We start from the raw sequence: 15,253 nt of genomic DNA, 5'->3' as shown, positions 1-15,253 counted from the left end.
GTTGCCCCGGCCCGACCGCCGCCGCTCCCCGCGCCCGCCGCGCGGCCCCGCTCGGCCCGGCTCGGCCCCGCTCGGCGCCACTCGGACCCGCTCGGCCCCGCTCGGCCACGCCGCTCCTGCCGCTGCGCCGCCGCCGAGCCAACTGCCCGGGCCGCGGGCCTGACGTCAGGGCAGCGCCCGCCCCGCCCGCGTGTCCCCGCCCCTCGTTTGCATGGGAGGCCCCGCCCCTGGCGTTTAAGGGTGTCCGGGCGCTTAAGGTGGCGCGGCGCGGGAGCCGCGGGGCCGCGGGGCCGCAGGGAAGGGTGGGGCAGAGGGAGGGGAGGGCCGCCGTGGGGGAGCAGAAGCTGGGAGTGGGCGGGGGGGTAAGCCGAGTGGGGGCCACAGAAGGGTTGGGATGGGGACACCCCAGGTCGGTGATTACTGAGGGGCCTGGGGGTGCTGGAGGAGACGCCACGGTGGGGGTCCGGAGGGAAGCTGGTGGGGGGCTTGGCGAGCCTCAGAGCAGTCAGGGGGCCAGAGGAGCACGTGGGGCGAGGAGAGGTGCCATGGGCCTGGGAGGGGGGCTGGGGAGGGCCGGTGGAGAGGCCCAGGGGGCCCTCGGGTGTGGCCAGGATGCCCCGACAGCAGACCCGGTGTTGGGGATGGGCAGGGGAGCTGTGGGGGGGGGGAGAGGTGGGGGAATCCGGGACTCGGAGCAGCTCCGTGGTGTGTTCCTATGGGGAAAATGCTGTTCCTGGTTTCAAAAGAAAAGGAAAGGATCTGAAGGAGGGCTTTGACCCAGAAAGGCTGCAAAGTCCTTGGGTATTTCCACCTGCCCCTCGGGGACTCTGTCCTCCTGCTGGGGGTTAGCTGACCGTGCTCCAGGGCCAGCTGTGGGTCCCCCACCCCCTGCTTGAGGCCCCTAGGCAGCTGCCTGGCTGGAGGGATTGGGGGAGGATGGAGACTGACCCCAGCGCTCCTGGGAGACTGGGTGGGCCCTTGCTGCAGGGTATGTGTGGCCAGGACAGGTGGATGTGGGTACCAGGAGCCCCTGCCCCTGCTCCTGCCCTTGGGTCCCAGTCTAAAGCCCTCCTGAGACCACCGTCACATGTCCCTTGACCCTTACAGCTGCTGTCATCTTTGTTTCACAGAGGAGGAAATTGGGCCGGGGCACAAGTCCCCCTCCAGGCCACTGGCTCTGCGGGGGACCAGTCGCAGCTTGTGGACCTGTGAGCTTCCGTGAAGTGGGGCTGAGAGGGACCGACACATACCCGTCACCAGCAGAGGGAACCCTAGGGCTGGGCAGCTGGCATGTGGCTCTTGGGGAGCACTTCTGGGCTCCGTAGTTGTGGTCTCCTCCCATTCCAGGCCCGGGGTCCCAGACCCCAAATTGTGGCGGTGACTGGCCAGCCAGGCAGCTGCCGTGGACTCGGCCTGGCCTGGAGCCAGAGCTTCCTGGACAGCCCTGCCCAGGAGTCAGGCTGGAAGTATGAAATCGGCTCCAAGCACGCGGGGCACGTGGGCAGCAGCAGCGACGCCCTGTCGGGCAAGAGGCGGGGACACACACGCAGACGTCCCTAGCAAGGTGGAAGAGGTGTGCCCAGGCTGGCCGCCGGGTCTCAGAGATGCCGAGTGCACGTCCCTCACTCCCTGCACATGCTTGTGTTTATTTTTATTTTGCTGTTCCGTTGGCCAGTGAGAGCCCACACCAGGCCAAGAGTCTAAACAGGAGCGATGCGTTGTGGGGACAGGGCACACTTGAGGCCTGACTCAAGGACACGTTACATCAGGCATATTTGGCCATCACCTCATCTGGGCTTCGTATATGTTTTTCAAAATAACACTGTTTCTTTTTCAGCTCTTCCTGTAATTGAGGCCTATGGCTCCTTGGGGTGCATTTCTCTCTAACGTCTGCATTTGTGTCTGATAGAAACGATCCGTTTTATGACCAGATGAGTGAGCTGGGGAATAGCCACTGATGGTGGCTCCTGAATTGTTTTCTCGTGGGTGTTTGTATTCCTGCATCAGTGCATTCTGTAATAAAACTAAACAGTGGCTGTCTCTTTCCAATTGGCAGAAAACGCCAGTTAGTGGATGATCTTGTCAATTCTAAGTTTTTCTTACATTTTTCCTGCCCCACTAGTCAGCAAAGAAAGAGTAGCACCCCCATATTAATGGAAATGTTGAACGTATTTACATGGTAGGGTTTCTCCATGCAGGTGCATTTGATTCAATCTTTTATTATAGGTAACTCAAAGTTACATTTTTTCTGTTGGTAAAGTTGCTCCCAGTTTATATGATGGAATTACATGCATTCTGTATAGGGAGGGAGGAAGGGCAAGCCCTGCACTGCAGATGCCTCGCCTTCTGCTCCGGTGACCTGCCCCGGTGAGTGCCCAGCTCAGGGGTGCCACAGGGAGCCAGGGGCCGGGCCCTGGCAAGACTGTTGGAAACCAGAAGGCAGGGCCTGTCACCTGCAGTTCCCACCTTGGCTCTAAACAGGTCTCCATGGACCAGGAAAAGCACCTGAGAGTTCTGCGTGTCTCAGGGTAAGCTCAGCCCTCAGAGAGCCTTTTCCCGCCCGGCTTCGGGCCAGTGTTGTCCAGCCCGGTCGGTACACACAAGCTGGGCCGGCTGAGGGCTCTGGGCATGTGCTGAGGTCAGACCCTGAAACCTGCAGAGGGAAGGAGAAGTAGGCTTTTGAGGTATTTGAACTAAAACCGAATGGGTGGGATTTGTTGCTTATCACCCTTCTCCTTTTGAGCACTGGGCTGGCAGGAAAATCAGCCACTGCTCAAGTTCCTTTAATTACCCCATCCAGGAGTGTAGTCACAGGCTAGAGCAGACTCAGTGAAGAAAAGGAAAGAAATGAAAAACCTCTCGACCCTCCCAAAGCCTGCGGCCAGGGGCGGGCCAGGGCTCACTCTGCAAAAGATAAACACCGTGTAAGGTGACCAGTTTAGTCACGGACAGGCTTGTGTCCCTGCAAGGCTGAAGTGCCTCTCCCGGAGCCGTGGCAGCATGGAGTACAGGGCTAGTCACATGCAGAACCAGGAAGCCTGGACACGCCTGTGTCAACAGGACAGGCCCTGAGAGTGGCAGGAAGCAGACAGGGGCAAGGTTGAAATCTCCCTCCTTTAGGGGCACAGAGGGGGGCAAGGAAGGCCCGTCCTGACGCACCTCAGCTGCCTCCGTTTGCCACGCAGGAGCTCGGGGGAGAGTCTCCCTGGGAGTGGCCCCTGCATGTCTCAAAGCACCTGGTCCCAGGGGTCCCAGGGCCTGGCCTGTCCTTTCCTGGGTCAGGCCCCGAGACAGCCCTGGGCACATCTGAGTCCCTGCCACAGCCAAGGTCCTGCGGGGAGACGCCTTCGGGGCTCACTGCCACCTCTGCTGGGGCAAGACTCAGCACCCTGGGATCTTGCCGGGGGCTGAGCCAGCTCAAATCCGAGCCCCGGACCCCCCTGCCCGCCACTCTCTTTGGAAATAGGGTTTTGAAGATGTGGCGATCAGGTGGGCCCTCCCCCAGTATGGCTGGTGTCCCTCTAAGAAGGGGGAATTGGGCCCCAACAGTGTCGAGGAGAGGACTGACACTGGGGCCAGCCGAGAGGGAGGGAGCGCCAAGGGGGGCTGGCAAAGCTGCAGAGTGCAGGACAGGTGGGGCCTGCCCAGGCTGGATTCCAGGACTGGAGACGCACCTGTCTGTGTTATAGCCCCCCAGGTAGTGGGAGGAGATGGGGGCAGATCTAATGTTCCCCCCCTCCAAGACGGACCCTCAGCCCTCCCAAACCACTGGGCAGGGAAGCCGCCCGCCCTTCTCCCCAGGGCTTGGCTGAGCCTGCCTGGCCCCACGCTGGGCAGAGGCCCTCAGGACGCCCTGGGCCCTGGAGCCTGAGTCTACAGGGAGAAGTGGGGCCCTTCGGGGTGATTTTGTGGCCTGTTGACCTCCTGTCCCAAGGTGTACAGTAACCCTGAGCGTCTGCAGGACCCATTTAGGCCATTAAGTGGTCCCAGGAGGGAAGGGGCAGCAGCAGATCAGAGGGCAAGAGGGAGGGGTCAGCTGGTGGGTGCCTCGGCTCAAATCCCAACTCCGCTGAGCCTGGCAAGTGACCCAGGCGGGGAAGGGGGTGGTCTCAGGGTTTCTGCCTGAGACACACGTGCACTGAGAGGGGACGGCAGGTTAGTGAGCCAGGCCAACGAGAGCGGGAACGAGAGCCAGCGCGGCAAGGGGGGCTGGCGGTGCAGTACCGTAGGCTTCAGCTCCAGAGGCCCCGGTGGGGCAGGACCGGGCAGGCAGGTCGTGGCGCCATAGGCTCGGCAGGGGCCACGCTCACTGCCCGTGTGTCCTGGGGCGCGTCTGAGTGCGGGTGCCAGGGGCACCGTCAGGGCACAGCAGATGCACCTCCGGCAGCCCCTGATGATGGAAAGGCCGCCACCGGGCCTTTGGAGGCCGTCTGCAGATGGCGTTAGCTCCCGTGTGTCTCGCCCCACGACGTCCGCTCCAGGCTTCTAGCTCTTTCCCTCGTGTGGGTGATGGGGTGGAGGCGAGGCTGAGGGGTGGGCTCCTAGCTCCAAGTGGGGGCCCCCCCCGTCTGGACCCCCTGGGCCTCACGGCGAGGGAGGAAAGGAGGCAGAGTCTCCTGATGCCGCTTCCGAGCACAGGGGCCTCACACACACACGCACGCGCGCGCACACACACGCACGCGCGCACACACACACACACCCGCAAGCCTCCAGAAGGTTCTGCCTCCAGGGTCACACGCACCTTGCAGGAGAGAGTAACTACCAACCCTTAGACAGCAGACAGAAGAGCAGCACAGCACAGCAGCCTATTTACAAGGTCTTGAGAACAGGGTCTGGGAGGCATTGCCCCTGGCTCCTGGCGACTCCTGCACAAATGGGGAAGGCAGCAGCGGGGCCCTGGGCTCCGCCCTAGCTCGGGGCCGCGACTGCGCCATTTCCACTTGGGGACCGGGGACCGGGGACTTGTCTCCCCCTGGCGAGCCAGCTCCCGGAAGCCCGCTGGGTGCTGGTTTCCCTTCCTTCCCCAGGCCGTGGCTTTCACGTAGTTCGCTGATTAACTCATTTTTGTGTTTTTGTTTTTGTTTTATTTTTGCTGGCCCTTTAAAATTACAGAAATTATATGTGATTATTGCAACGGCTTCCACTGGCTCAGGGTGCCTACCGCAGAGTCCCTCCCCCAAGTCCAGTGCCTGGAGACTGTTTCTCTGTCAGGTCTTTCGCCACAGTCTGCCCTTTTCCTTTTCTCTGCTCCAGGCTGGAGACCGGTTCCGGCCGGGTTGACAGTCCCTGCAGGGCCAAAGCCGCGACTCGGCCGCCTCTGTGTCCACACGCAGTGCCAGCACTGAATTGGACTCAGTTTTAAAAATGGACCAGGTCTGGGTCATGCGGCCAAAGCATTTAACCTGTGGCTTTATATTCAAAATGACAACGGAGAAGCCTCTTTTATGAGACTCTATTTATTCCTCGGTGTACTTTCTATTATTCTATTATTTTTTTAATCTGGTCTTGACCCAACTAAACTGATTTCTTGATTTATCCACAATATGAAAAATAGGGGCCTCGTGCGTCTGCCCGCCTCGGGAAGGCAGCTGGCATGGCTCTGGAGGAAGGCTGGAGGGTGTGGGAGGGAGAACGCTGCCCTCACAGGGGTGCCCACACGCACGCTGCCAGCACAGTCCGCGGGTGCCAATGCATCGCCTCACACCTGGCAGCCAGGTGAGTTCCTAATTCCCAACCCCCTAGTCTCCCGGCCCCACCCACCACTTCCTGGCTACCGAAACAAATGCCATCAAGTGGGTCAGCTTCCACCGGTGTTGGGTCACAGCCAAGACCATGTTGGCTCACGGCTGCAGAGGCCAGAGGCCGGATCTTCTGGCCACCCGGCAAGCTTCGGGGTCCCCTGGCCTTTCCCTCGGACGGCAACGCATAGAGGGCATCTCCTTTCTCTCCCAGGTTCCATTGGCGTCGGGCTCCTGCTGCTTCTTCCGTGTCCAGTCTCTTTTGCTTATGAGGACTTCAGCCAGGTTGGATGGGGGCCCCTGGGCAGCGTGGCTAACAGCATCCTCAAAGGTCCTCTTGACAAATGGGGTCCCACCCACTGGAGCAGGGCCCGGACAGAACAAGCTTTTAGTGGGGGATGTGATTCAGCCTCAGCGCCACCCGCCCACATTCGTCCCAACAGTTGCCGGGGCACCAAATGCCATCTCATGGCACTGGCCTCGGGGCCTGGACCTTAAACCTGCGGGACTGAATCCGAGAAGCAGTTACATTCTCCAATGAACAATTCTTCCTGGGCGACCAAGGAAGGAATCACAGCTGGCCTCTGTCAGGTAAACACAAGGTCAGCAGACCCAGGTGTGGCGGGCACCTGCTCATGTGGTCGTCCGGCCAGCAGGCCCCCAGCTTCTGGTGACCTCCCCTACCTCGGGGAGCTGTCCCCTCCTCTGCTTGCTTCCAGGGATTTTAGTGGAAAGGGCAGCTGGCCGGGCCCGGCAGTGCCCCTGAGTACAACAGCTGACCTAAGGTGGGCAGAGAGCCAAGCAGGGGCCATGGGGAGGGTCTTCCTGGGCTTTCCTGGGGTGGGGAGGATGGAGGTGATGGAGGTGATGGAGGCCTCGAGCTGTCTGATGCTAAACGAACGCCTGCCTTTCAGTGCCACCACAATCCTGTAAGGGGGGCGGGGTGGGTGCCTTGGTGAGTCTGCTCTTACAGGCGACGGGATGGAGCTTTGGAAAGGAGAGGACACCTGCTCAGAATCCCACAGATGTGGATTCCCTACTGTCCAAACAGGCCTTGGCTCCAGGTGTCTGCACCCCCAGCACCGGCTGCCCCCACCCCACAGGAACAGAGCTGTAGCCGGCTTGCTGAGGAATCGCAACCTGGCGGGGCCTTCGCTTGACGTGGTTTCTTTTCCTTTCCCGTCAAGGCTCTTCGCTTGTTTCTGTCGCACCCCCTTTCCCCTCCCTTCTCGTGGCTTCAGTGGGACTTTTAGTACTAAACGTCCATGTGCCATTTCTGCAGCGACTGACGTTTGAACTGAAACCCGAAGGCTGAGTTACAGCAAGGCCAAGCGTGAGAAGTTGTCCAGACGGGAGCTGTTGGGAGGCGGGGGGTGGCTGGGCTCAAGGGAGCTGGCAAAGAGGGCCCCTGGCTGAGGATGGGGGCTTTCTCCCTAAGTGCACAGATAGTTTATGTTGTTAACAAAAGCAAAAATAAACACAAAACCCACTATCTCATCTGATGTTAGCACCTGTGTCCACTCCCCGTCCTCTCCCCGAGGCTTGGGCTTCGTCCCTGCTCTGGAGCTCGGAGAGGCCAAGGCTGTGGCCCCTCTTTCCTGCCTCCAGAGGCCTTGGCTGGGAGGAGCTGGGGAGCATGTCTGTAGTCGGGGGCGTTTGTGTCTCTCCTGGCTCCCCTTCCTTTCCAGGGCCTGGCTTCTCCTCTGTTGAGGTCTGGCTGGGGAAAGAGGGAAGAAGAGTACATTCTCTTTATTTTAGCCCCCCACCCCTCCTACTGGATGTTTGTTGCTTGAGTGCGTGTGCCTTGTGTCCAGAAGTTGGTCTCTTGTAGTGGGAGGGTCAGCTCAGCCCCTGGCGGGACTCCCTGTCCCAGCCCCTTGTCCACAACTGCCTCTCCTGGGTGAGCCCTGTGACCCTTGGAAAATCCAAACGTCCTTGTCCCACCCCACGCTCACAGAAGGGACTTCTCTGCTGTCCGGTCCCCTCCGCCCTCTGCCACTAGATCAGGGCCCAGGTCTCTGCCTGCACAGGGGCTCGACATGGAGGGTGCTGCCCATCTCCCCAACTTTTCTCTTGACTTGGGAGCATATGTTAGCTGTCTACTGCTGCATAACAAAGGGCCCCCCAAAAAATCAGTGGCCTAAAACAAGCATTTATTCCGTCATAGCTTATGTGGGTGAGAAACTAGGGAGCAGCTGAGCTGGTGGTTGTGGCTCAGACACTCTCTGAGCTGCAGAGTCCAGATGTTGGCTGAGGTCCTCGGGGGCCATCTCAGAGGCTGGCGGTCAGGAGGCGAGGGGCAGGAGGCGAGGGGCTGGCGGTCAGGAGGCGAGGGGCAGGAGGCGAGGGGCTGGCGGTCAGGAGGCAAGGGGAAATCCATTTCCTTCAGCACCGACAACTGAAACGCCCCTACCCACCCCTCTACACTCCTCTTAGGGATGGGGATTTTGATCTTATGGGGTGATGGTTGGGGTAGGAGGGCCTGTTCCCTACTTAGAAGTCAAAATAGGCACATAAACGTAGTTTCACTCCGGTGATTTTTACCTCCCAAGCCTGTATCTCCCACGATTTCCCTGCTGGCAGCACATAACAATTTCATCTTCCCAGTTGCTCAGGCCAAGTATCTCGGAGTTACCATTTACTCCTCTTTCTTCGTAACCTGTGTGATCCTTCAGGAAGCCCTGTCAGCTGAACCTTCACAACTCCTCTAACATCCAGATACCTCAGCCCCCAAGGCCCAGCCCCCACCTTTCTCACTCGGGATACCAGATGGGCCCCCCCATCCCATCTGCTTCCACCCTTCTCCCCTCCAGTCTACTCTCAAGCCAGAGCAGTCCTTTCCCATAAATTAGATGATAAAACCCATGAAATCTACGCCTCCTAGAGGGTCTCCCTTTCTTTTAAAGCATCAGCCAAAGACCTGGCATTGACCTACAAATTGATGAATGTGGTCTTAAGCCAATTGGGGGGACAGAAGATTCTAGAAGGAAAACAATATCTGGAAAGTTAGAATTTTGAAAGTCAGTTGTGAGCAGCGTGTGGGGTTGTTGGGGCAGGGGGTGGGTGGTGACAAGCTAATCCAGAGGCGAGGGGACAAGTATGTTAGTAAAAAAGCTCCCGTTTATTGAATTCTGACTGGGTGCAGTCCCTATGCTTACCGCTCTCCGCGCCTTACCTCATGTAGTCTTGCAGGCAATTCTATGCGGCTTTATACTTATTACTGTTTCCCTTTGCAGATAGGAAAACCGGGTCCCACTCAGGAACCCACGCAAGGTCACACAGCTACGCAAGGGCGACGGAACTAAGTTTTGAAGCCCACCTGGGTCTACCTCTGAGACACTGTCATTGTTTTTCCAGCGAACTGAAGTCCGCAGTTTACGTTAGGGTTCACACTTCATGGCACATGGTTCTGTGTGTCTTGTTTTGTTTTGCAAGATGTTTGCTGTGGTAAGTTGCCTGCAAGTCAGTGCTGTCGATTCCGTGTCGCCACCATCTCCAACGCCTCCTGAGGTGTTGTTTGCATCGAGAAATGATGAAACCAAAGCACATCGCAACGGTCTTCACGAGAGAAATCTTGACTAACCAACAGCCACGCGTGAGCATAAGACAACACAGCTCTGGTTGTTTAAAGACACACTAAGGGGGTGCATTAAAATACAAGCACGCGTTTGCAGTCGGCTCCTTATGCGCCCATCTCCGGTTTTTGTCCATCCATGTTCAGCCTGACCTGGACTACCTGGGTCCCCCTCAGTCTGGCGGTTGGATGTGGCCCCCTCAGGCTGCCCCAGGACTCGGGGCTCCCACTTATCCCCCAAAACCTGCCTCTCCCCGCGGGCGCCTGGCTCTGCCGGGCACAGAGCAGGCCTGCCCCTTCTCCCCACGCGTGCACACCCGGCCCTTGGAGAATCCAGGGCCCCTCCACGAGTCTGTCTCCCACAGGCAGGGAAAGGAGAACAGGAAAAATTACGCAAAAGCCTTTTCTCAGCTGTGTGACCCTTGAAGCTTGCGATGTTTCCCATTTGAAAGCCCAGCGATAGAGCTGGCACATGACACACTCCACGTGGCGGCCCAGGTCCCGTCGCCGAGGCTCAGGCCCCGCGGGGGAGCCTCCATGGGTGACACACACGCTCTCCTTTAAGGGACCAAACTGGGGTCCCCAGAGCACCTTTTGGAACACGGGCTGGCAGGGCAAAACAGAGTCTCACCAAGAATGATATTCGTATGCCCAGGGAGCCCTGCAGCGACCGGATGTGCAGCCTTCACACATGCTTTCATTTCACACTCTCAGCAACCCGGGGACGTAGGTTTCCTCACGCCCATTTTACAGACAGGGTTAGGGGCTCAGCGAGGTTAAGTGATTCGCCCAGGGCAGATTTTTCATTCCAAGGCAAACATGTCCCTTCCGCATTCCATAGTGCTTGGTGGGCGTTGTGCCCAGGCCCGTGGCCAGCAGGCCTTCTGCTAGGGGACGAATAGTTGGCAGACGGCAAGTCGCGCCTATGAAACTAGCAAGGAACTAAGTGATACACCCACGTGCTCACTTCTGAATGTATACTGAGAGCTTAAAAGCCTAAGAGGAGTGGGATATTGCCCCCGAAATCCTTATGAATATGTTAGAAGAGGAGACTTGGTTTAAGTAAAGCCCTAAGGGGATCCACCCCGGACCCCAGAAACCTGGCTCCTCGGCACGCAGCAGACACACCTGGACATGTCTGAGCTTCTTGACTGTTCTTCTAGATTGTGGACAAGCCTCTCCTTAATCATGGCAGCACTGTGTTAGGTGGGTCATGTGTGGTTATGAATTTGGCCTCCAAAAGGCAGTGTGGCCTTTTTCCAGGTCCCTGGGGCAGTGGCCTCTGAAACTTTGGAATGTCCAGTGATAGGAGCGTCTTTGGTTATTTGTGGTGAGCCCAGGGCCCACAGTTGATGATCTGCTGAGATGACAGGGTGGGGCCTGCCACCCCAGAAAGACCCCCCAGGAAAAGACAAGGGGCCTGGGGCTCGGAGCCCCGTCATGCCATCCCAACAGCCCTGACCTCTGGCGCTGCAGACCGAGTTCGTCCAGCTGGGCATTTATTCCACCAGCAGGCCCACGTAATGAGAGCCCAGGTAACCTCGGGACACTCCAGTGATTGGTAAGGTGTACCAGGGTTAGGGGTAGAGTTAGGGTCGGCATCAGGGTCAGGGTTAGGGGTTAGGGTTAGGGTTAGGGGCTGTTCCTGACCGCACACTTGGGGGAGCTCGCTCTAGGGACCTTCCCAGTTCTCACCCGGTGTGCCTTTTCTTTTGGCTTCTTATTCATTTAATTTTACTTTTTAGAGCTGTTGTAGGTTCACAGAATCATCATGCAGAAGGACAGAGTTCCCACAGACCCACCCTCACACCCACAGTTTTCTCATCTACTGACAGTTGTGCATCGGTGCAGTACATTTGTTACAATCAATGAGCCCATATTATTATACTTATTAACTAAATTCCGGCTTGCATCCTTTTATTATAGTAAAACTAAAATCACCTGCATTGAGCTTTCAGTGGGTCCTGTGAGTTGTACCAATGAGTTATCGATCCCGAGTGGGGTGGAAACCCCCAAATTTGTAGCCAGTTAGTCAGAAGTGTGGGTGGTCCTGGAGACCCGCGGGCTTGCGGCTGGTGCTGTGGGAAGACACCCTCGTTTAAGGGTTGTGCACTTAACCTGTGCATCCGGCCCAACTCAGGGCAGAGTCCGAACTGGATCCAGTTGAAGCTGTGGCTCTATTTGCATTGGGGTCAGAAGTCGTCGAAGTTTTCACCGTCCTCATACGTGACAGCAAACTTTGCTAGATCATGGTTAATTACAGTTTTCATTCCCTTGAGGAAATTTAGAAAGTACATACCCAGCACCTCTCCTAGTGTTCTCCAAGCGTGAACAAACGTGTTTATTATGGAAACTGTCAAACATACCTGGAGCTAGACGGAACAGCGAGAAGTCCCACGTACCATCACGCACCTTCAGCAGTTATCCATGTCCTGCTGTGCTTTTCCTTTATTTGTATTTGTCATCCATCTCACGCGCCCCTCACTCCAACACAGACACAGAAACATCCCCCGGAGTGTTTTGCTGTTGTTGTTGCAGTTACTGAATCCTTTTATCTGACAGTCAGCTGTGAGCTCTCTGCACATCGACTGCAGGCCCATGGAAGTGGTGACGGCCACGTCATTTGTTTAGGAAGCTCCACTGCCATTAGTTTTTCTGGAAAATCGGACAGGGATACGGAATGGAACACACCTTCTCCCTTTGCCCCAGGCATCCTTGTTGAGCCTCGTGTCGACATGTGCACCCAAACCTTTCCAGTAGACCTCGGGCGGCCGCTAGGGCCCCAGGGGCGCGCTTCCCAAAGCCCACTCGTGGGTGAGCTCACGGAAGGGGGGTGGGCCCGACCAGCACCCCAGGCCGGCAGCGCCCTCCTTTGGCCATGCTCTGCAGGAGCCATTCTGCTGACTGTGGGCTGGGAGGCCCCAGGGTATTTTGTTTCTTCTTTCTTTTTTATTTTTTGGCATGGGCAGGCACCGGGAATTGAACCCAGGTCTCCGGCATGGCAGGCAAGAACTCTGCCACTGTGCCACTGTCGCACCACCCTGCCCCAGAGTTTTTTAAAGCCAGCCTCCAAGGGTGATGTTTTAAAATGTCATCTCCAAATTCGGGTATCGTACCCTGTTTGGAAATAACTCTCGGAGCTGACTACAGACGTCCCCATCTTAAAACGGAGACCACGTTCTGTGCCTATCACCCCGAGTCACTGTCAGGCTGAAACAGTCGCCAGCTGTGAAAGGGCCTTGGTTCTGAAAGCGGGCCGCCTGTTCTCGTGCGGAAGATGTTCAAAACCCAGTTTCCTGGCACATCCCGAGACCTTCTGGATTAGGCCTGGGGGTGGGGCCCAGGCAGCCAGGTTCTTTAAAAGCACCTCGTCCACTGACGGTGGCCAGTGGGGCACCCAGCATTCGGAGGTCCTGTCCAAAGCATGTGGCTAGTTAGTATTCGAGCTACTGTCCCATCCTAGGGGCCAGGGTCTGCTTGGAGAAGGTGGGGCGCAGGGAGGAGGGGGGCCCAGCCAGCCGTAATTTTGGGGCCAGAGATGGACCAGACCCCAAGGCCTGCGTGACTCCCTAAGGAGGGAGGATGGGTGGTACCGGCTGCGGGAGGATCAGGGACAGTCCTGGCTATGGGTCCCGGGGTCGACGTGGGGCTGAGTCGAGAAGGAGTGGCAAGGCTGGGAGGCGAAGAGCGAGGTGGGGGCAGGAGGTGGCCTTGGGGACCTCATGAGCGGAGGGACCCGTCTGGTTTTGGAAACAGGAGAGGAATCACACAGCCGTTGCGAGGCACGGCTCGTCCTGGAGCCCTGCGCAGAGACCGCATGAGGTCTTTCCAATCATGGGGGATGACAGACGGAGACGAAGGGGGACCAGGCCGCAGGCAGGCGGAGAACTGACCCTGCGGTCAGAAGACAGCTGTGGTATTTCCCTCCATTGCCTCCATCTCTTTTCCCTGAGTCCTGGAGGACCCCACCCCCACCCCATCCTTCTGCTCTCTGAGAAATGGCTAACCTCTAAGGACCAAATGCTCTTGAATATTCTGCAATAAACTCATCCCAACCCCTCTCCATCTTTCCTCCCGGCAACCCTGTGTCCACCTGCCTCTATAAAGCCCCACACCCCCTTCCTTTTCTTTGATCAATTCCTCATGAATGTTCTCCCTATTGCCTAAATAAAATAATCTGATTAATTGTCCTGCGCATTTTGTCTTTCACAGTCTTCTTTATTCCCCCTTTTCTCATCACAATGAATCTTACAGTGAAGACACTGACGATAATCTATCAAATATCCAGCTGGCAGAAAAATACAATGGGAATGATTTTATTCAAAACCCAGCTGGATGCTGGGTTGGGTGGTGGGGCAGTGGGTGGGGCAGTGGGTGGGAACTGAGGGAGGAAATGAGCAAGACCTGCCGCCTGTGGCCCCTGAGCTCCCACCCTGCTGGGGAGGAACACACACAATTTGCTAATTGAGCGACATAATTCAGGGTGACACATATATAATAGATGTGTGTACAGCAAGATCTGAGTCGGGTTGTGAAGCGCCTTGAATGCTACGCAGAGGAGTCTGGGTTTTCTCCTGGGAGCCATGAGTGGTTTAAAGCCTGGGTATGATATGCATAGATTCAATGCAATTTTTAAAGCCTTATCTTCTTTGTGAGGCATGTGTAAAATATTACTGGCTATGCATCTTTAATTTTAAAAAGTTGGTCTCCTGTAAAGTAGGCTCATATTCATGCCTCTTTTAGTAAATATATTTAGGCTCACGAAAGAGAGAGTTAACTTTGGCCAAGTCTATTGGGGAAACAGATGCAGGTCTGGCTAGTAAGAGATATGCGTGGAGCAGTGTGGGGGCCCAGGAGAGGGGGATATATCCTCACCTGAGGGGGTCAGGGAAGGCCTCCACCAGGAAGGGGGCTGGAGAAAAGGAAAGGGGAGAGAGGAAGTGGGAGGATATGGGTGGAGGAAAGGTAGTTTCCTTAAACCTAAACCTTGGCTTAGTTTCTCAGCTGGGATCACACATACCGCAAAATGGGCTGCTTCAAACAACGAGAATTTATTGGCTGGCGGTTCTGAGGTCAGGACAAGCCCAGAAGGCAGGCGTCAGCTAGGCCATGCTCTTCCCGCCAGGACTGTTGCCTCTGGGGCTGGCTGCATGCAATCCTTCTTCATTGGCTTTTCCATCACATGGTAATGCACATGGCGGCCACTTCACCTTTCTCTCTCTTCTGGGTTCTACTGCCTTCCAGCTTCTGTCCTCCATGTGGCTTTCTCTTACTCTCACTGAACTTCTTCTGCCTTTAGAGGACCCCAATAATCTGGACTAAGCCCCATCCTGACTCAGTTGGCCACACTTTACCTAAAAACATCTTCCAAAGGTCCTATTTGTAATGAGCTCAAGACCCACAGGAACGTGTTTTCTGGGGCACATAACTGAACCTACCACAAGGGGAGCCATGCACAGTAGGGTGGAGAGTTGGGGAGACGGCTTTGTGTGCCAAGTCAAGGGGCCGAGTCTCCTCCCCACATTGGATGAGGGACATAACAACAGTAACAATGACACAGTTCTGACGACACCAGGCGCAATTCTAAGTTCATTACCGTATGAGCCCATTTAACCCTGACACTAAAGAAATGGCTGGTGAGATGGTTTGCTTATCTTGGCGCCACGTGGAAGATGATGCCCTTAAAACCAACTGGGACACATGGTGTGGTTGGGGAGAGAGAGATGAAGGGAAGGATGGAAAGGAAGTGACACCTTGAGAAGTAACTAGGAGTGCAATCACAAGACTTGGTTATTGGCTGGCTAGTGGAATTGGTGAGGAAAAGAAGGAAAGCTGGGCTGATTCCCACTTTTCTGGGTGTGGGGCCACCAGGTAGGGGATTACTCTACCATTTCTCACAGCACTGGATGAAGCCCTCCAGGAGACCCCACTCCCTCGCTGA

General features: G+C 56.6%; 1 long non-coding RNA gene across 2 annotated transcripts; it reads left to right on the top strand.

The window, feature by feature from the left end:
- Positions 1–4,715: 4,715 nt before the first annotated feature.
- LOC143661464 (uncharacterized) lies at positions 4,716–9,543 on the top strand. Of its 2 annotated transcripts, none has more exons than XR_013164613.1 (3): positions 4,716–4,816; positions 5,555–6,329; positions 8,975–9,543. It is a non-coding gene; the product is annotated as an uncharacterized LOC143661464 (long non-coding RNA). The 2 variants fall into 2 exon arrangements; XR_013164614.1 differs by having other exon boundaries at positions 5,555–6,340.
- Positions 9,544–15,253: the final 5,710 nt, after the last annotated feature.

The sequence above is a fragment of the Tamandua tetradactyla genome, chromosome 17, assembly GCF_023851605.1.
Source record: "Tamandua tetradactyla isolate mTamTet1 chromosome 17, mTamTet1.pri, whole genome shotgun sequence".
Taxonomy (NCBI): Eukaryota; Metazoa; Chordata; class Mammalia; order Pilosa; family Myrmecophagidae; genus Tamandua; species Tamandua tetradactyla.
This window is presented reverse-complemented; position numbering and strand designations above follow the sequence as displayed.